Genomic DNA, 14,877 nt, shown 5'->3' with positions numbered 1-14,877 from the left:
AAAATAGTCACTATCACTTTAATAACAAACCACAGTTAAAATTTTTTATAGGTTTTGTAAAAGAAAGATTAATAACTCAGTAATAATTTTAATATAATTCCAGGTACAGTACATTATATGCTTATGAAGCATTTAATTAAAGAAACCGCTCATATACAAATGCTTTGATTCATTCGTCTTGCCTGACTCAGTCTCGGGTATTTTGTACTGCTGTCTGCTGAACCTTGCGTTAGTGCCTTTGTTAATTTAAGAGAGCGTTATGGGGCGGCGATGCCAATCTGCCCCACTTCTGTCATACTCCTGGCGCCAGGAGCATCTGGCTGGCACAGCCACAGACAAAATGGCCGCCACCGCTGCCGACTGGCTGTTTCCCTCCAAAAAGATGGCGGCATTTTTTTCTTCTTCTTTTTTTTTTTACAGTTCGCCATCTGTGTGACCGTTAGCCATATGCAAATCCGTTCTAATTGCATTTGCATATCCTTCATTTAGTTGGCGGGGCTTGAAAACGCAGCTAATCGTTTGCGAGCATGAAGGCTAAGCATAAAAATCACTGGATGGGAACACATTGGGGAGAAGAAGAATGCTGTATTACCCACATTTTCTCCCTCCCTCTATCAATCGGTCGATCTCTCATGTTTCCTGCTTTCTTTCCTCTAATCTTATACCCTGTATTAGCCATATTTTATAGCTGTCAGGATTGTTATGAGGGTGCTGCACTAATGCTCCCAAATGGGAACTGGATGTCCCCACCGACAACCGACAACTACCCCCCCCCCCATATGCAAATCACTCACTGTAAAGACAAGAGGAGAGCCGAGGAGGGCAGACAGACCATAATTACCTCATCGTTATGCACACAGTTCACTAGATTTGCTCAGCGAGTGTGTCGTCAGACCCATCTGTGTGAGTGGCGTGCCCATTGTGGGGAACATGTGCCATGCGGCAAAGGGTTTGTTTCGCTTCAGACCTCCTATTGTTAGGACAGATCAGTACCATCATGTGGGCACTATAAATAATTTATAACGCCTTTGATGCCAGCATTGGCATCTGCCATAATTGGTAAAGCTCATATACAGTAAGCGATCATCTGCCGCTTTAGTCTTTTGGAAAGATCTCACACTCAGATCAGGTTTGTCATGCATGACTAAATGCTTCATACTTAACATATATTTTTAATTCTGATTACAACACACACACACACACACACACACACACACACACACACCTGTGTTATGCTTTGACCAGTCAGTAGCACTCTGTATTGTCTACACTAGTGTGTGTATGAACATGACTATCAGCGTCAAAACACTTCCCGCGCCGAGGTGTAAATGCATTCGTTGTGAGTTCTTTTACCAACACTACAGTCAAGACTGTTATTCCAGGTGGCAAACTCATTTTCTCCACTTTGAAAATGGTGTCTAATTCTGACATGAAAGCCCTATTTTTAGATCAAGAGCTGTCAGAAATCTGGGACATCATCTCTGCTCGTTTTTAGCCTACCCAAAAATACAGCTTTAGTTCTGAATTCTGTATTCGAAAAATGGAGATGGCACCTCCCTTGGATATCAATCGTTACATAAGATTAAAGCAAACTTCTTCTAAACCTCAGTCCTGTCAGCCTGCTGTCTTTTTCTACGTGTGGTCTGCCACAGCAGATATCCGACAGCTTAGACTGAAGATGGTTGATATAACTGCGTTTTAGCTCCTTTTATTCAAATGAGCACCAGTCATTAAGTACACTCACACAGACAGACAAACTACCTTTGTTTCGGGTTGACATGGCGGCGACAATGAGCAGACTAGACAGGGTCTGCCTGGGTTGCAGGGGCAAAGCAAAGACACACAACCGTGATAAAATGGAGCTCCCGCATTGCTCGTCTGCTCTCCTCTGAGCATGTTGGTGGCAGTAGAATGGGGGGGGGGGGGTGGGGGGGGGAGGTCTACAGTGAATGTGTGCTGGGTTTGCACTTGAACATGGGGGATTTTGGGGTTCGTCTTTTGGGGGATGGGGGTGCTCAGAGAGGTCTGTCTGTCTCGGACAGAAGGGAACCCATTATTTCGTGTGTAGTGCCAAAAGAATCGTGTCTGGGTGTGCGTTTATTTAGGGTGGGGTTAAAACGAATGAATAGTGTCTGGCTACGCGTATACGTCTGTGTGAGAAAGTGATTTACATATGCAGCCTAGCCTGACTGCACATATGTCATCCAGCCTAAACAGATGCGAAGACATGTTGACACGGCTCCCCTCCCACCTCAAATAATACCACTACTGAATAAACTTGATCTATCATGCCAATATTGGCGCCCCTTTCAATTCTAAGGGGTTTCTATCTTAGAAACGAACAGGGATCAGTTTCTTAGACGCTCAGTTGGAGAATAAGGTGACACAAAGCCACTGGGGGTTGCACAATAAGAGAAGCGAGGATCTGCCCAGAGCCAATCATCTCCGAATAAGAACAGGAAGTCAAGGAATAGAGCGGCAGCCTTGACCCTTTATGTGCCAGGATTTATTTGTCTACTGAATGCTGAGGACATTGAGAAGAACATACAGCAGCACATGCATTTTCTGAAAAATTTACGAGTTTAACTCATCAGTTCTCAAAAATGTGATTATTATTATTATTATTATTAATAAAAAATGCTGAAACAAATTTCAGAAGATGGGATTTATGAAATTATTAAACTCAGATGGTTTCTCGCATATATTTCTTCATGCTGAAATAATTCACTTGGAAACTTCATAAAAAATATCTTCTGGCCCTGCAATAGAGATGCAGATATCCACACATCAGCTCTGTATGATTTTCCTCCAAGTATTTTCAATCTCTTTAAGCCCAGAAATCGAACAACACTCCTAGTATATATTTAGTGATGGTTTATATCAGTACTCCTTTCAATCAGACTGAAAAAGCTAGACTTTTGATATGTATTATGATGATAAAATCTAGATGACACATGTCTTGTTTTCTTCCACGCATCTTAAAATTAAGGAACTGTTTCCGGCACTGATCTCTTGCCGTCCTTTTTGTTGCAGACATTAACGGTCCATGAAGCAGTCATAAACAAGTTCACTGGTGTTGAGAATGTGAATTCCAACTGTCTTGTCTGTAACAAATGTCTATAACAAATATAGTGTTTTATTTTGGTCTGTGCTTTGAGAGCCACAAACAACCGGGATCAAATTCCCTATTTGTGTCAACATACTTGGCGGATAAAACCCGATTCCGATTCTGATTCTGGTTCAGATTAAAATGAAAGTGGGCTAGACCATAGACCAAAGCAAACATAAATATTAAGTCCACGCACATTCTCATTCTTCACGAGCGCTTTGTAGCCGTGGGAACGCATGAAAAGTGCAGGGGCAGTCTATATTGGCCTGAATGCCTCTGCAGCAGGTGAAGAACGACCCCAAAGGTCAAGGTCAAAGGAGGGGGGGGGGGGGGCGCTTGTCTGCTAGTCTCCTTGTCTGCACGGCTGGCCTAGACTCTGCCTGTCTGGGAGCAAATGTAAATGAGCCTGACTGTTTAATAATCAGTCTGAGCCAGTATTTGCTTAAGTTCCCGCTTCTTTTATGATGTTGCTCTCAGGCAGACAGAGCACAGAAATATCACAAAGGTATAATATTGTGAAAACACGACATTTAATCTATGCTCAGCTCAAAGTGCAAACATTTCCCATGATTACTGGCTTCCATAATTTGTTGGCTGGTCTTCTTGTCTTTGCCTACTTATAAAGGTAGTCTGATTGACACTCTTGCTCTCTTTTGTGTCTGGCTTTAGCGCCACTATTATTTCTGTGAAGAGTCTTGTAATGTCATAACGAGGAGAACGAGGACACAAACATGAAACAGAATCACTAACATTGCTCATGATTGAGACCGAAATTTCCATGGACCAAAAACAATGGGTATTTATTCACAAACTATGGGATGCGCAGCAGCGATTTCACTGCACCATGTGGTGTGATATTTTAAGCAGGCTGAGATTCTCCAGCGCTTATTCTTTAGCTATTGAACTGTCCCTTTCAGCAACTTTTTGACAGCCCACTGTCCCTGTAGTCCTTTCAGCTCAGATATGAAAGTAACAGTCATTTTTGATAGGACCCTCCAAACGAGCGCAGAGCTACTTTGCGCACCCTTGAGATCCTGATGTTAAATTCTACTTCAGTTAAGCTCAGTCTCTGTGGGGTTGTCTTAGATATTAATAAATCAACTGATGGCAAATATTTAAACAAAATTGATATTAATACTTATTTCTGTAGTTTGTCTGGAGTGAATTTAAACAAGATGGTTAGTCCACTTACAACAAAGAAATACAAGCCCAAGTGGGATACCAAATTAATGGCTGTCTAAAAATAATCCTCACTGCTATTGAAACATAAGAAGACCCTTAACTGTAACTGCACTTGATATTAAACAGCATGGCTGCCATTACCCCTTTAAGAGGAGAGGCCATTACCTCACCGAACGCCGGCTGAGGAAGGATGAGCATGAATGGGGCGAGTGGTCCGCTTGAACTTGCTGGCTTAGATTCCTTTATACCCACCACTTTAAGCTTCATTTACTCAGCAGAAAAAAGATCCCTCCTCCACCAACACCGCTTCAATAGACCTGTCGCTGCATCAAACCCCCTTTCTCCTATCCCTCCCCTCCACCACCAGCACCACACACCCCGTCGTTCTCCCTCTCGCTGCACGTTTAATCATCTCAGCGCTCAGTGAAATCAAGCTTAGTAATGACACTTTTGTGGGCCTCTCACTTTCTCCCCCTCCTCAAACTTCTCCCCCTACTTCACCTTTTCTCCCACCCACTGCTTAAAACCTTATCCCATGTCAACAAAATGTCCGCTCAGCTGGGGTGCCACAAAAGCAGGCATGGTTTAACCTCCTACCTCCTGTCACTCAGTTGCTCGCTCCATCTCTTGCTTTCTTTCTATTCCCCGTCTTCAGAGGTTTTATGTTCTTTAGCACTACTCCAAACATTTCCCAAAACGTCACCGGAGTACAGCAATAAAACGCGAGTTTATACTGTGACAAAATAACATAACGGTAAAAATACTCCCTTGTCCAGGGCTCAATTTAATATGTTCTTTTGCTTTAAAAAAAACAAAAAAAAAAAACTGTCATCTGGCAGGATTTTAGCACCTGAAAGTTAAAGCCGTCCTTTTTTTCCCGAATTGCACAAACCTCAAGACTTTCTAAAGTAGTTCAACTTCTGAAAAAGGAAACTGTCTGCTGAGGTTCTTTATAAGGTTTTTCCAATTCCTATTTAACAAGCAGCACTAATTAGCCATCATCAGCATTCAAACCTGCGATTTGAAGGCGCCAGAGTGAACACTTTTCTTTTTGCTCACTCAGGACACCCTGAAGGACCCTTTAGGGTGCTACATCAAATATTTTTGCTAATAGTCTATAAAATATTACCATTATGTAGCCCTGCTCCTCAGGGGTGAAGCTAGCAACACCACTGGCATCTAGCACTGTTGTGCCTTCTTCAGTTTGTCCCACTGGGAGTACGCTTTCATGTTTTAGGTTAAACCCTCTACTACTGTAACTACTACAGTACATCAGAGAGATTGAGAGAGCTAGGAGGACTAAGTCTGGTGGGTTGTTACTGTTTGTGTCAACTTTATATACCTAAACAAATAACTTTTAGTTTTATTTATACAACAAAGTTTATTGATAATGATAATAATATTTTGCCTAATAACTGGCTATTTTAGCTGTTAATTAAGTCTTAACTGTGTAACTTTATTTTTGCTGTATTATTGTCAACCTCGGTTTAAAATTTAAAACCGTAAGGCATTTTGTCAGTAAACTCCTTGTCACTAACATAAAATAAATAATCCATAGTTAATAAGGTAGGAAAACAATGCTAACCCAAGCCTCTGCGCGGCTTAACATTTATTTTGGTGTGAACAATCATAACTCCGACTAGCTGTACTTGTGCTCAAGTGTCGATGTATAGAGCATGAAAAAAGCACAATCCACGCAGTTAGTAGTTTCACTGTGATTATGATTTTTAGCCCAAATTTAGCATTTGCCTCCTAACGGGAAAGTTCCAGTACAGTTCTGCTTGGTTAAGATCTGATGAATAATAAGGTCCAGAGGTTTGCTCCCTCATCATTTACTTATTTTGGGAAGCAGAGGGTAGCCAGGTGAGGAACAGCGCGTCTGTGCGACCTGTCTTATCTGTTAGGTATGCACACTGGATTCCATCCATGGAAAGCGACCCAGGGGTCCTAATTTCAGGAGTGGGAGGAGACAGAGTGACTTCCTGTACTGTGCTTAGACCAGTACAAGAACACAAGCATATATCTATAGAGTGGATGTTTAGAATCACCTGCTAGTGTGTTCTCACCACTACTCTCTCTCTCTCTCTCTCTTTCTCTCTCACTTACACACACACACTCACACACACTATGCACTGCACCATTGTGCCATCTCTTATATTTGCCCTGTGGGTCTCATTTCATGGCTTAGAAAAAAGATAATGAAAAGGCGTGAGAAAAACGTTCTATTAAAGCTGCACTTCAGATCAGACCGAGGGCTTATTATAGGCGTACGAGAAAGAGGACGAAGCGAAGAGTTGAGAGCGTGGCCTCTTTCCTCCATCTCTGGGGTTTTACATCGGCCTGCTGGGGCTCGGCTAGCTGGCTCACTAAGATGGCCACCGTCAGCAGAATCCCACCGGCCCACTTCACACCTACTGTACGGTCCAGTTCTGAATTTAGAAAAGCTCCCGGCCAGGTGCAGAGTGCAGACACAGACTGCAAGGTTTTTTATGCGGTAGGGAGATATAAATGAGATACATTAGGAGAATAGGAATGTGCTAGTGTGCTATTTTGTCAATTCTTTTATTATTATTTTTTTTAACTATTTCTAAAGTGTTGGTGTTTTACAGTTGTTGCATTACATTAATATGCAGTTTTGTTAAAATAATGGAATAAGATTTGTGTAAAAAAAGTAAGTGTGAGAAAAATAGGCTTAATTGAAAAAACAATATACTGTTTTCTTGGTGCCACACTGCAAAAAATAAATAAAAATCAAAACAGCTCTTTTCGGGAACTTAATATGGTTCCTCTTCGGTGTCATTCTAAAGAATCTTTCCAGCACCTTCATTTTTACAAATGCACTAAAAATATTATAAGGCTGTAGGAGTTATAAAATGGGAAATTGTCCCAAGATTCTGAGTTTCAGTCCTGACAATTGGTACAACCGTCTGTGGCCAAGACTCCAAGAGAGCAAACCTGGCCGTTTTAAAAATTCTTTTCAATGCAAATGAAAAACGATTTTTATCCATAACAAACATTTTTCAAACATCTTGGTACCATAGCTAGCAAAGCATAACATTACCAGCTAGTGGGAATGTATCTCTGTAAAACCTTCCCACTTAAGAGGTTGTAGCTTTAACCCCAAATACTATGAATAAAAACAACAATAATTAAACAAACCTCAAACTAGACTCATTTCTATTCCAGTTTCTTGATACACATTTATCTCTACAGAAATATAGCTAAGCAAATTAATCAAACGTGTCAGACTACATCCTGACGTCATGCCTTAGCCTGGCTTTTTCAAGCACCGTCCCAAATCCTTTCCAGCGAGTGTTAACTTTCTTTGTGTAAAGTTTTGGGAAGAAAAGATTTCTGGGGTGTAACAGACAGGCAGTGACCCTTAGCCCCGGCCCTCCACGGGTTCCTGCTTCCCATAGGCCTGGCCGCCATTTCTGTCCTCTGGCACCCATTCACAGCTCAGTCACGGCCTCTTAAAGCTGCCCACAATCTCCCGATTCAGCCGAGGCGTGATCCAATGACATGGATTTTTAATGAGAGCCTACGTCTTTGTTGGAAACACACAATATCCAGGCGGAGGAGGGGGTTCAGGAGAGGAACGGGACCGCAGACTAACACCCTCCTACATACACTGAACTTTCTCACTTTGTCCTCCTTTTTTTAACACTTTTTTCTCTCTTGGCTTCATCTGTTGGCTGTGACTGGAAAACTAGAGGGAAAAAAAATCACACAATCCCAGAATAGAAAAAAAAAAAAAAAGCCCACAGTCAAATTCTCTCCACTTTCTGTATTTCTGTGCTTCCCCTCACTTAGCATGATAATGTCATCAGAAATCTAGGCCTTGTTGCAGTTGCCTTTGAACATGCACGCTAACACAAAATACGGAGAATGTTCTTTTTGCTGAACGTTTGTGTATTTATAAACCAATCAGTATCGTGTGGAGCGTTAAACACGGAGCACTCATCAGGCTGTTGAGAGCTGCTTAGTGTTCGCATCGCCATTCACACAGCGTTTAGTGCAGACGCAGGCTAAATTCAGTCTAGCCATTCATCTCCAAATCTTCACCCTAAAAACACCCCTCTTTACCTCACACAAACACACACACACACACACACACACACACACACACAAACACACACCACCATTGGCAGACATGTCTGTCTAACCCTCACACACATAATTAAACCAGTGCACCCAGACATCCTTCCTCCCCCATCACTCATTCAAATTTGATTCTCCCACTTGGACTGAGACACCCTGATATTTCTGCTCCATCCAATGTCTCCCCCCTTAACATGCACACACACACACACACACAGGTTCTTAACCAGACACCCCCCTGTCTCCTATCTTATTCGACTAGACACCCCTTACCCCTCCTAGCAGACAGACACACACACACTCACACACACACCCCTCTTTATTGAAAATCTTATATTGCAAAGCCTATTGTCACGTAAAGTTTTTAAAATACGTTCATTATGTATTAAACAGGGACAACACAGTAACGTACCTCCAGGGTTGGGGGTTTGAATCTCACGTAAGGGCCGCGTGTGGAGTTTGCGTGTTCTCCCAAAGTTCAAAGACAGGCAGCGTATTCTGATTGGCGTGTGTGATTGAGTGTGAATGTGTGCGTTTGAGCCCTGCAGTAGGTTGGCACCCCATCCAATGTGTACCATACATCCCTGAGTTCTCCGGGATTCGCTCCAGGCCTCCTGCGACCCTACAGAATATAAGCGGTATAGATAATAGATGAATGGATGGCTGGCTGGATAATAGTTTATTATTTTACACTGTACACGCACAATGCACATGATCTTGTACTTTTGATTGCATTCACTTTGATCTGGTTTGGTTTTACTCCCTACGATTTTCACAAGAAACAGTTTGACATTGCGCGAACATCATTACACAATCCACAAGCAACTTTTATGTGTGTGTTAGAGTAGTGGGGGGGGTAATAATACAGCATTATTTAACACCCACGTAAACACACTGCATGCTAAGACAAATGAAGGCACTCAAGTCATTTGCATTCATTTCACAGAATCCAAAAAAGCATATTGTTTTTCTTCTGTCAATGTCAGGAAGCAATTGGTTAGCACTCAAGCAGCAAAAAATGTGTTTGAAGGATAAAAAATTTATATAAAGGTACTTACATTGTAGTTCGTTGCTGTTGTTGTTGTTGGTGGTCCTTCAGCTACTCCCGTCCAGGGGTCGCCACAGTGGACTGCCCGATCCAAACGCAACTTGACACAGATTTTTATGTCAGATGCCCTAAATGTGGCGACCCTCCTTTTATATCCAGGCTCGGGACTGGCATGGATCATGAAGCTTGGGGTTTGGGCATTGGGTGGGACTTGAACCCGGGCGAGGTTAATACCACTGAGCCATCAAAAATAAGACACAGTATAAAATGTTCAAATGTAAACGTAAATAGTGTGATTATTCCAGCCAACATTGTGTGTGTTCCAGAGTTTGACCATCAGGGTCAACATTTGAAAGTCTTCATCTGATCACATGGCTTAAGTCATATATACATTCATCTTTACATAACACAAGCACAATAAAAAAAGGGAAATCAACTCTGTGTGTGTGTGTGTGTGTGTGTGTGTGTGTGTGTGTGCTCTCGGTGTCCCAGAGGCCATGTTATTTTAACTCCCACAGGACTTCCTTTCATCTCCAACACACACACACACACACACACACACACACACACACTTCCTAAAACCAGAGATCACATTCAGGATCCAGACAGCATGTGTGTGTGTGTGTGTGTGTGTGTATGATACCAGACTGTCTGGGTGGTGACCTGTGTCTATGGACAGGTTCAAAGGTCACCATCGTCTGCGTGTATATGTGTGTGTGTGTGTGTGTGTGTGTGTAAAGAGCTCAGACTTGATATTTTTTGGGACATATCCTCGGGCGCTTCCTCTCCAGTCCTCCTGTACACAGCAGTGTTTGAAACACCAGAGAGACTCGTTTCGCTCAGTAAAAGCACTAACGTTTCCTCTGAAACCCAAATTCACCAGTTTAATGATGGTGTTTACGATTCAGTGCAATTTAGTCGCAGCGCTTTGAAGCGTTTTTATAAACGTGAATAATGCCTCCAGTTCAACACCCAATAAAGCACTATCTAATTAAATCCTTAATGATTTCTAACATGATGTAACCTTAGTGTAACTATTCATCACACAACAAACAAAAATGCAATAGACTGAAATTATAATGTATTTCGGTTATATTTTGGAGCAAATTAACGACGGCCTGTTTTCACAAGACCGTCAGAATTCTCTTATTCAATTGAGTTTTTGTTCTTTTATTATGTGCATTTTTATGTCGCTAAAAGGGAAAAAAAGGCACTTACAAAATGGAGGTCTGGGTTGTATGCAGGCTATTATTGTAATATGTATAGTTTATGTATATTATTTCAAATTAGAAGGAATGAGCGAGTGCTACAGAGGCATTTTTCTCTTTCATCATTTTATTTTTTTAGCAGTTTATTTTTTTGTCATTTCGAAATTTAGCAGGTAATGTAAAATAAATATGAGACAATATTGCAGTACTTATTGCAGGGCGTTAGAAGAGGTACTGTAAGGTTTGAATAACACACTAACAATCAAAGTGTATTGGGAGTAAATTATTTAAGAAATTAAATAGAAAAATATATGTGTTTATATTAAATGATTAGTCAGTCTGTATTTCTAAATTTACACACACACACACAAACACACAAACACACACACACATACATATATACACGATAATGATATTGATGTTGTCTTTCTCACTGGATTGTTTTGCTCTTTACACACAGATGGTTTACCCAGAGATAGAGACAAGGACCGGAGAAGACTGTCCCAACAGGCAGCTCTGATCTTCTGCTCTCATTCTGCTCGAACACAGTGAGAGAAAAACACAGATCTGAAAATCACCGTAGGACTCAAGAGATTTTTTTTTGTGAAGTACAAAATGAGTTTCTGCTGATTTTACCCTCGCTCTCGGGCTGCTTTTGATTAATAACATGGACATTTCATCATTGCGTTTTTTGTTCTGCGGGTTATTTCAGAAGACTTTGCTGGCTACAAGAGGTAAGTGGATTAAAAGTGGTAAGTGATATGCATCATTATATTATTATATATAAAATGTGTGTGCATAGTCAAAATTAAAGATTATACATGTACAACATCTCCACTTGGATTAAGAGTACACTGAATGAATAAATGATGATGTGTGTACTTCTATACACTATCTATACACTTCTATGTTTTTGTTTTTTGCATGCCAAAATGAACAAAGATTTTTTTCTATCATGATGCTAATCTCATGCCATTTTCAATAAAGGTTTTTTATTATTATTATTATTATTCTATCATGTGTCACAGTGTCTCTTTATTTCATAATAAATTAGTCTTAACAAAATGATGAACATCATAAAGGTTAGTGCAGTATGATTAGGATTATTCCAGCCCAAGTGAGTGGGGAAGAAAAAGAAAGAGAAAGAGAGAGAGAGAGAGAGAGAGATGTGCATATGCTTTGATTAGCACTAGTTCAGTCTCACGGTTCTCCTCTTGGGTGGCCTTAAAGTGCATCGAACTGGTGGAGTGGGGTGAGAGCCTGCATGTGGACTCCTGCACACACACACACACACACACACACATTCTCTCTCTCTCTCTGGTTAATCTCCTTACACACTAATGGCCTTAGTTACAGACTGAATGACCACAGATCACTGATGGTAGACCTTCCTTATTACACACACACACACACACACACACACACACACTTTAAAGAATTTATAAGTGATAACATTCTAAAAAAACAAAACAAAAAAAACACGGTTTATTTAGTAAGACACCGGAAATGTAATTAACACAGAATTTATTCTTGTGCATTTTAACAAGGAATCTATGTACAGCATGTGTGTGTGTGTGTGTGTGTGTGTGTGTGCGCGCGCATATATAATACTATAACTTGTATTATTTTTAATTTATTTAAATATGAACAACAAATCTCCTAATTCTGAAGTGAAGACATTTCGTGTAATTTGCGGAGAAATAAAGAAAGAATAAAGCTTGTGGGAAAATGTGTGTGTGTGTGTGTGTGTGTGTGCGCGCGCGTGTGTGTGTGTGTGTATGAGTTCCTGAACGCGACATTTGACGAACAAAATGACCAAATAAAAATCTACGGAAGACAAGTATTTACACGACTTCCACAAACCTAGAGGTGATTCTTTTCCTGAAATATGTCGTTCTTTTTCTTTCTCAAACAACAGAAAATAAATCTATAAACATGATAAATTGGTAAATTTAGCATTCAGTCATTCTGAGTCGATACAATCTAAATGTAAAATGTATTTATTTACTAAAATAGCTTTATTTTCATCAATATTTATCGTAATATTATATCTGGCTTCTAGACCCATTAAATTGCTGCCTTATTTATTTTTCTTTACGGCTACTAAAATATAAATATGCATCAAATAATAATAATAATAATAATAATAATAATAACTTGAAAGGATTGTTCAGCTTGTCTCACGATGACATCACTTCCTGTGCAGTAGAATGAGCCAGAATAAAGAAAGCTCAGATGTTGCTGAAGGATGAATGAAGTGCAGATTCGCCTCTTATTTATTCCAGATGAAGACTGGAGTCAGTAAACAGCATCATGTGAAGCTCCTCCAGACTCAGGTGTATTTCAGGTGTCAGATTACAGCTCACACGTCTGGAAGTGTCGAAATCCCCCCTGAACCATTAATGGTATAATCCCAACTCTGGCTTTTCTTTTTAAAGCTTGCAAAATATCTTTCAATTATTGTAACTATAGCCTACAGATAATTAATAATGTCAGCATATTTGAATTTCTTCATCATATAAATAATAAATGTAATGAGACTATAATTGCAATGTTAAAGACGTTAAAAATAGTTATGTATTATACAGTACATCAACTAAATGTATAATAATAATAATAATAATAATAATAGAGACATACATTTGGCTTGATTCCTTGCATGGTTCGTTTGGGAGTGGCCAAGATGGAGGTGTGTGTGTGTGTGTGTGTGTAGACACAGCGTCCTCTGTCCGCAGTGCCGCGATGCAGTCTTGAATTATTCATGATCTATTTGAATACATGCAAATAAATCAGGCACAGTGCCACGTACCTATGGAAACCGCATCCCCAAGCCCCGCCCACATTGCCCCGCCCTCTGCACAACAGCATCATCTCGTGTTTACAGCTTCTTTGTTCATTCTCTGAATTTTATTTATAAATAATAATAATAAAAAAAAACGCCTGTTCAATTACAAATACAATCAGAGTTCATTGGCGGGAAAAGGGAAAGAAAATACATTTTGGAGATGTTATATATTATTATTATTATTATTATTATTATTATTATTATTAAAACAACAATTGTTTTTGGAGTAATATTAGGTCAAGTGATGTCAAAAGTGAGAAGCACATTGTGTTCTTCACAGTAGTGGAATAAATGAGGAGCAGAGAAACAGATAGAAGCCACCCTGCTGTAAATCTGTCACGTCTATTTTAAAGTGATGTTAATAAGGTGTATTAGTGATAGAGAGACGGATGGATGGATAGATATTGTTTATACAGTTTTTTTTTAATCTATTGACATTATCAGCACTTTTTCCGGATTTTACGAGCTACAAGTTCCAAAACATGGAAAACAATTCAATTCCCAGTGAAAGTGTCGCTACGTGAAGGTCAAGTTCGGGTCACAGGCAGAAACGAGGGTCTTTCTGTGATTTAGTTATTTGCTGCCATCTTGTGGCAAATGAAGGAACTGCACAAAATAATATGAAGATGCTAAAGTATGGAAAAGGGGAAAAAAACGAAACATAAGGCTAACATTCATGGTATTTTAGAGACCAAGGAACAGAAACAATAATAATAATAATAATAATAATAATTATAATAAATTATTTAGAAGTTTGGACAGAGATATAGTGATTTGGAGTTACTGGAAGGAACAAACCTACACAGAAAAAAAATATTTCTCCAAAATACTTTTTTTTATCAATTTAACGCACAAGGCTCAAAATTAGTTCATCTTTTTAAAATTTAAATACGTGATTTTAGATAATTACATCCATTATAATTCATAATTCACTCCAACATAGATCTTATAAGATAACGTCAGTTTAAAGATTATCAAAAGGAACTTATCATATGGTGCCATCTAGTGGACAGTTACAGAAGTTACAGTTGTATTGATCAAAGGGAAAAATAAAGTTAAACTGTAAAAGAGAACATTGCGGTCAGGAAAAAAAAATATTAAGATCACTTAAAAACTGAAGTTGCGTCATAAAAAGATCCAGTAGAAGTCGCAGCTATGTTTAATAGCGCGTGTGTGAGAACATTTCCAGAGCTTTTTGTGCCAAGAAGCATTGAGGCTCATAAGAGGAAAAGCTTCAGGTTGCCATGAAGCATATAAATTGGACTTTGGAGCAATGGAAAAAGATCATGTGGTCCAATGAGTTCAGACTGACCCTATTTCAGGGCGATGAATGGAATTAGATAGTTTAAACCCCAGCAGTGTATAAGAGTCACTTTTGGGCATC

At 39.7% G+C, this 14,877-nt stretch overlaps 1 long non-coding RNA gene across 2 annotated transcripts in view; it reads left to right on the top strand.

Moving 5' to 3' along the window:
• LOC128513232 (uncharacterized) overlaps positions 1-11,614 on the top strand; it is a 28,615-nt gene extending 17,001 nt beyond the window's left edge. For both annotated transcript variants that reach the window (XR_008356361.1, XR_008356360.1), the window contains exon 4: positions 11,109-11,614. This is a non-coding gene — a long non-coding RNA (uncharacterized LOC128513232). The remainder of the gene's footprint in view (positions 1-11,108) is intronic.
• The last annotated feature ends 3,263 nt before the right edge of the window (positions 11,615-14,877 follow it).

This window comes from Clarias gariepinus, chromosome 25 (genome assembly GCF_024256425.1).
Source record: "Clarias gariepinus isolate MV-2021 ecotype Netherlands chromosome 25, CGAR_prim_01v2, whole genome shotgun sequence".
Lineage (NCBI taxonomy): Eukaryota > Metazoa > Chordata > Actinopteri > Siluriformes > Clariidae > Clarias > Clarias gariepinus.
Note: the sequence above shows the minus strand (reverse complement) of the source record. Positions and strands in the feature narration are given on the sequence as shown.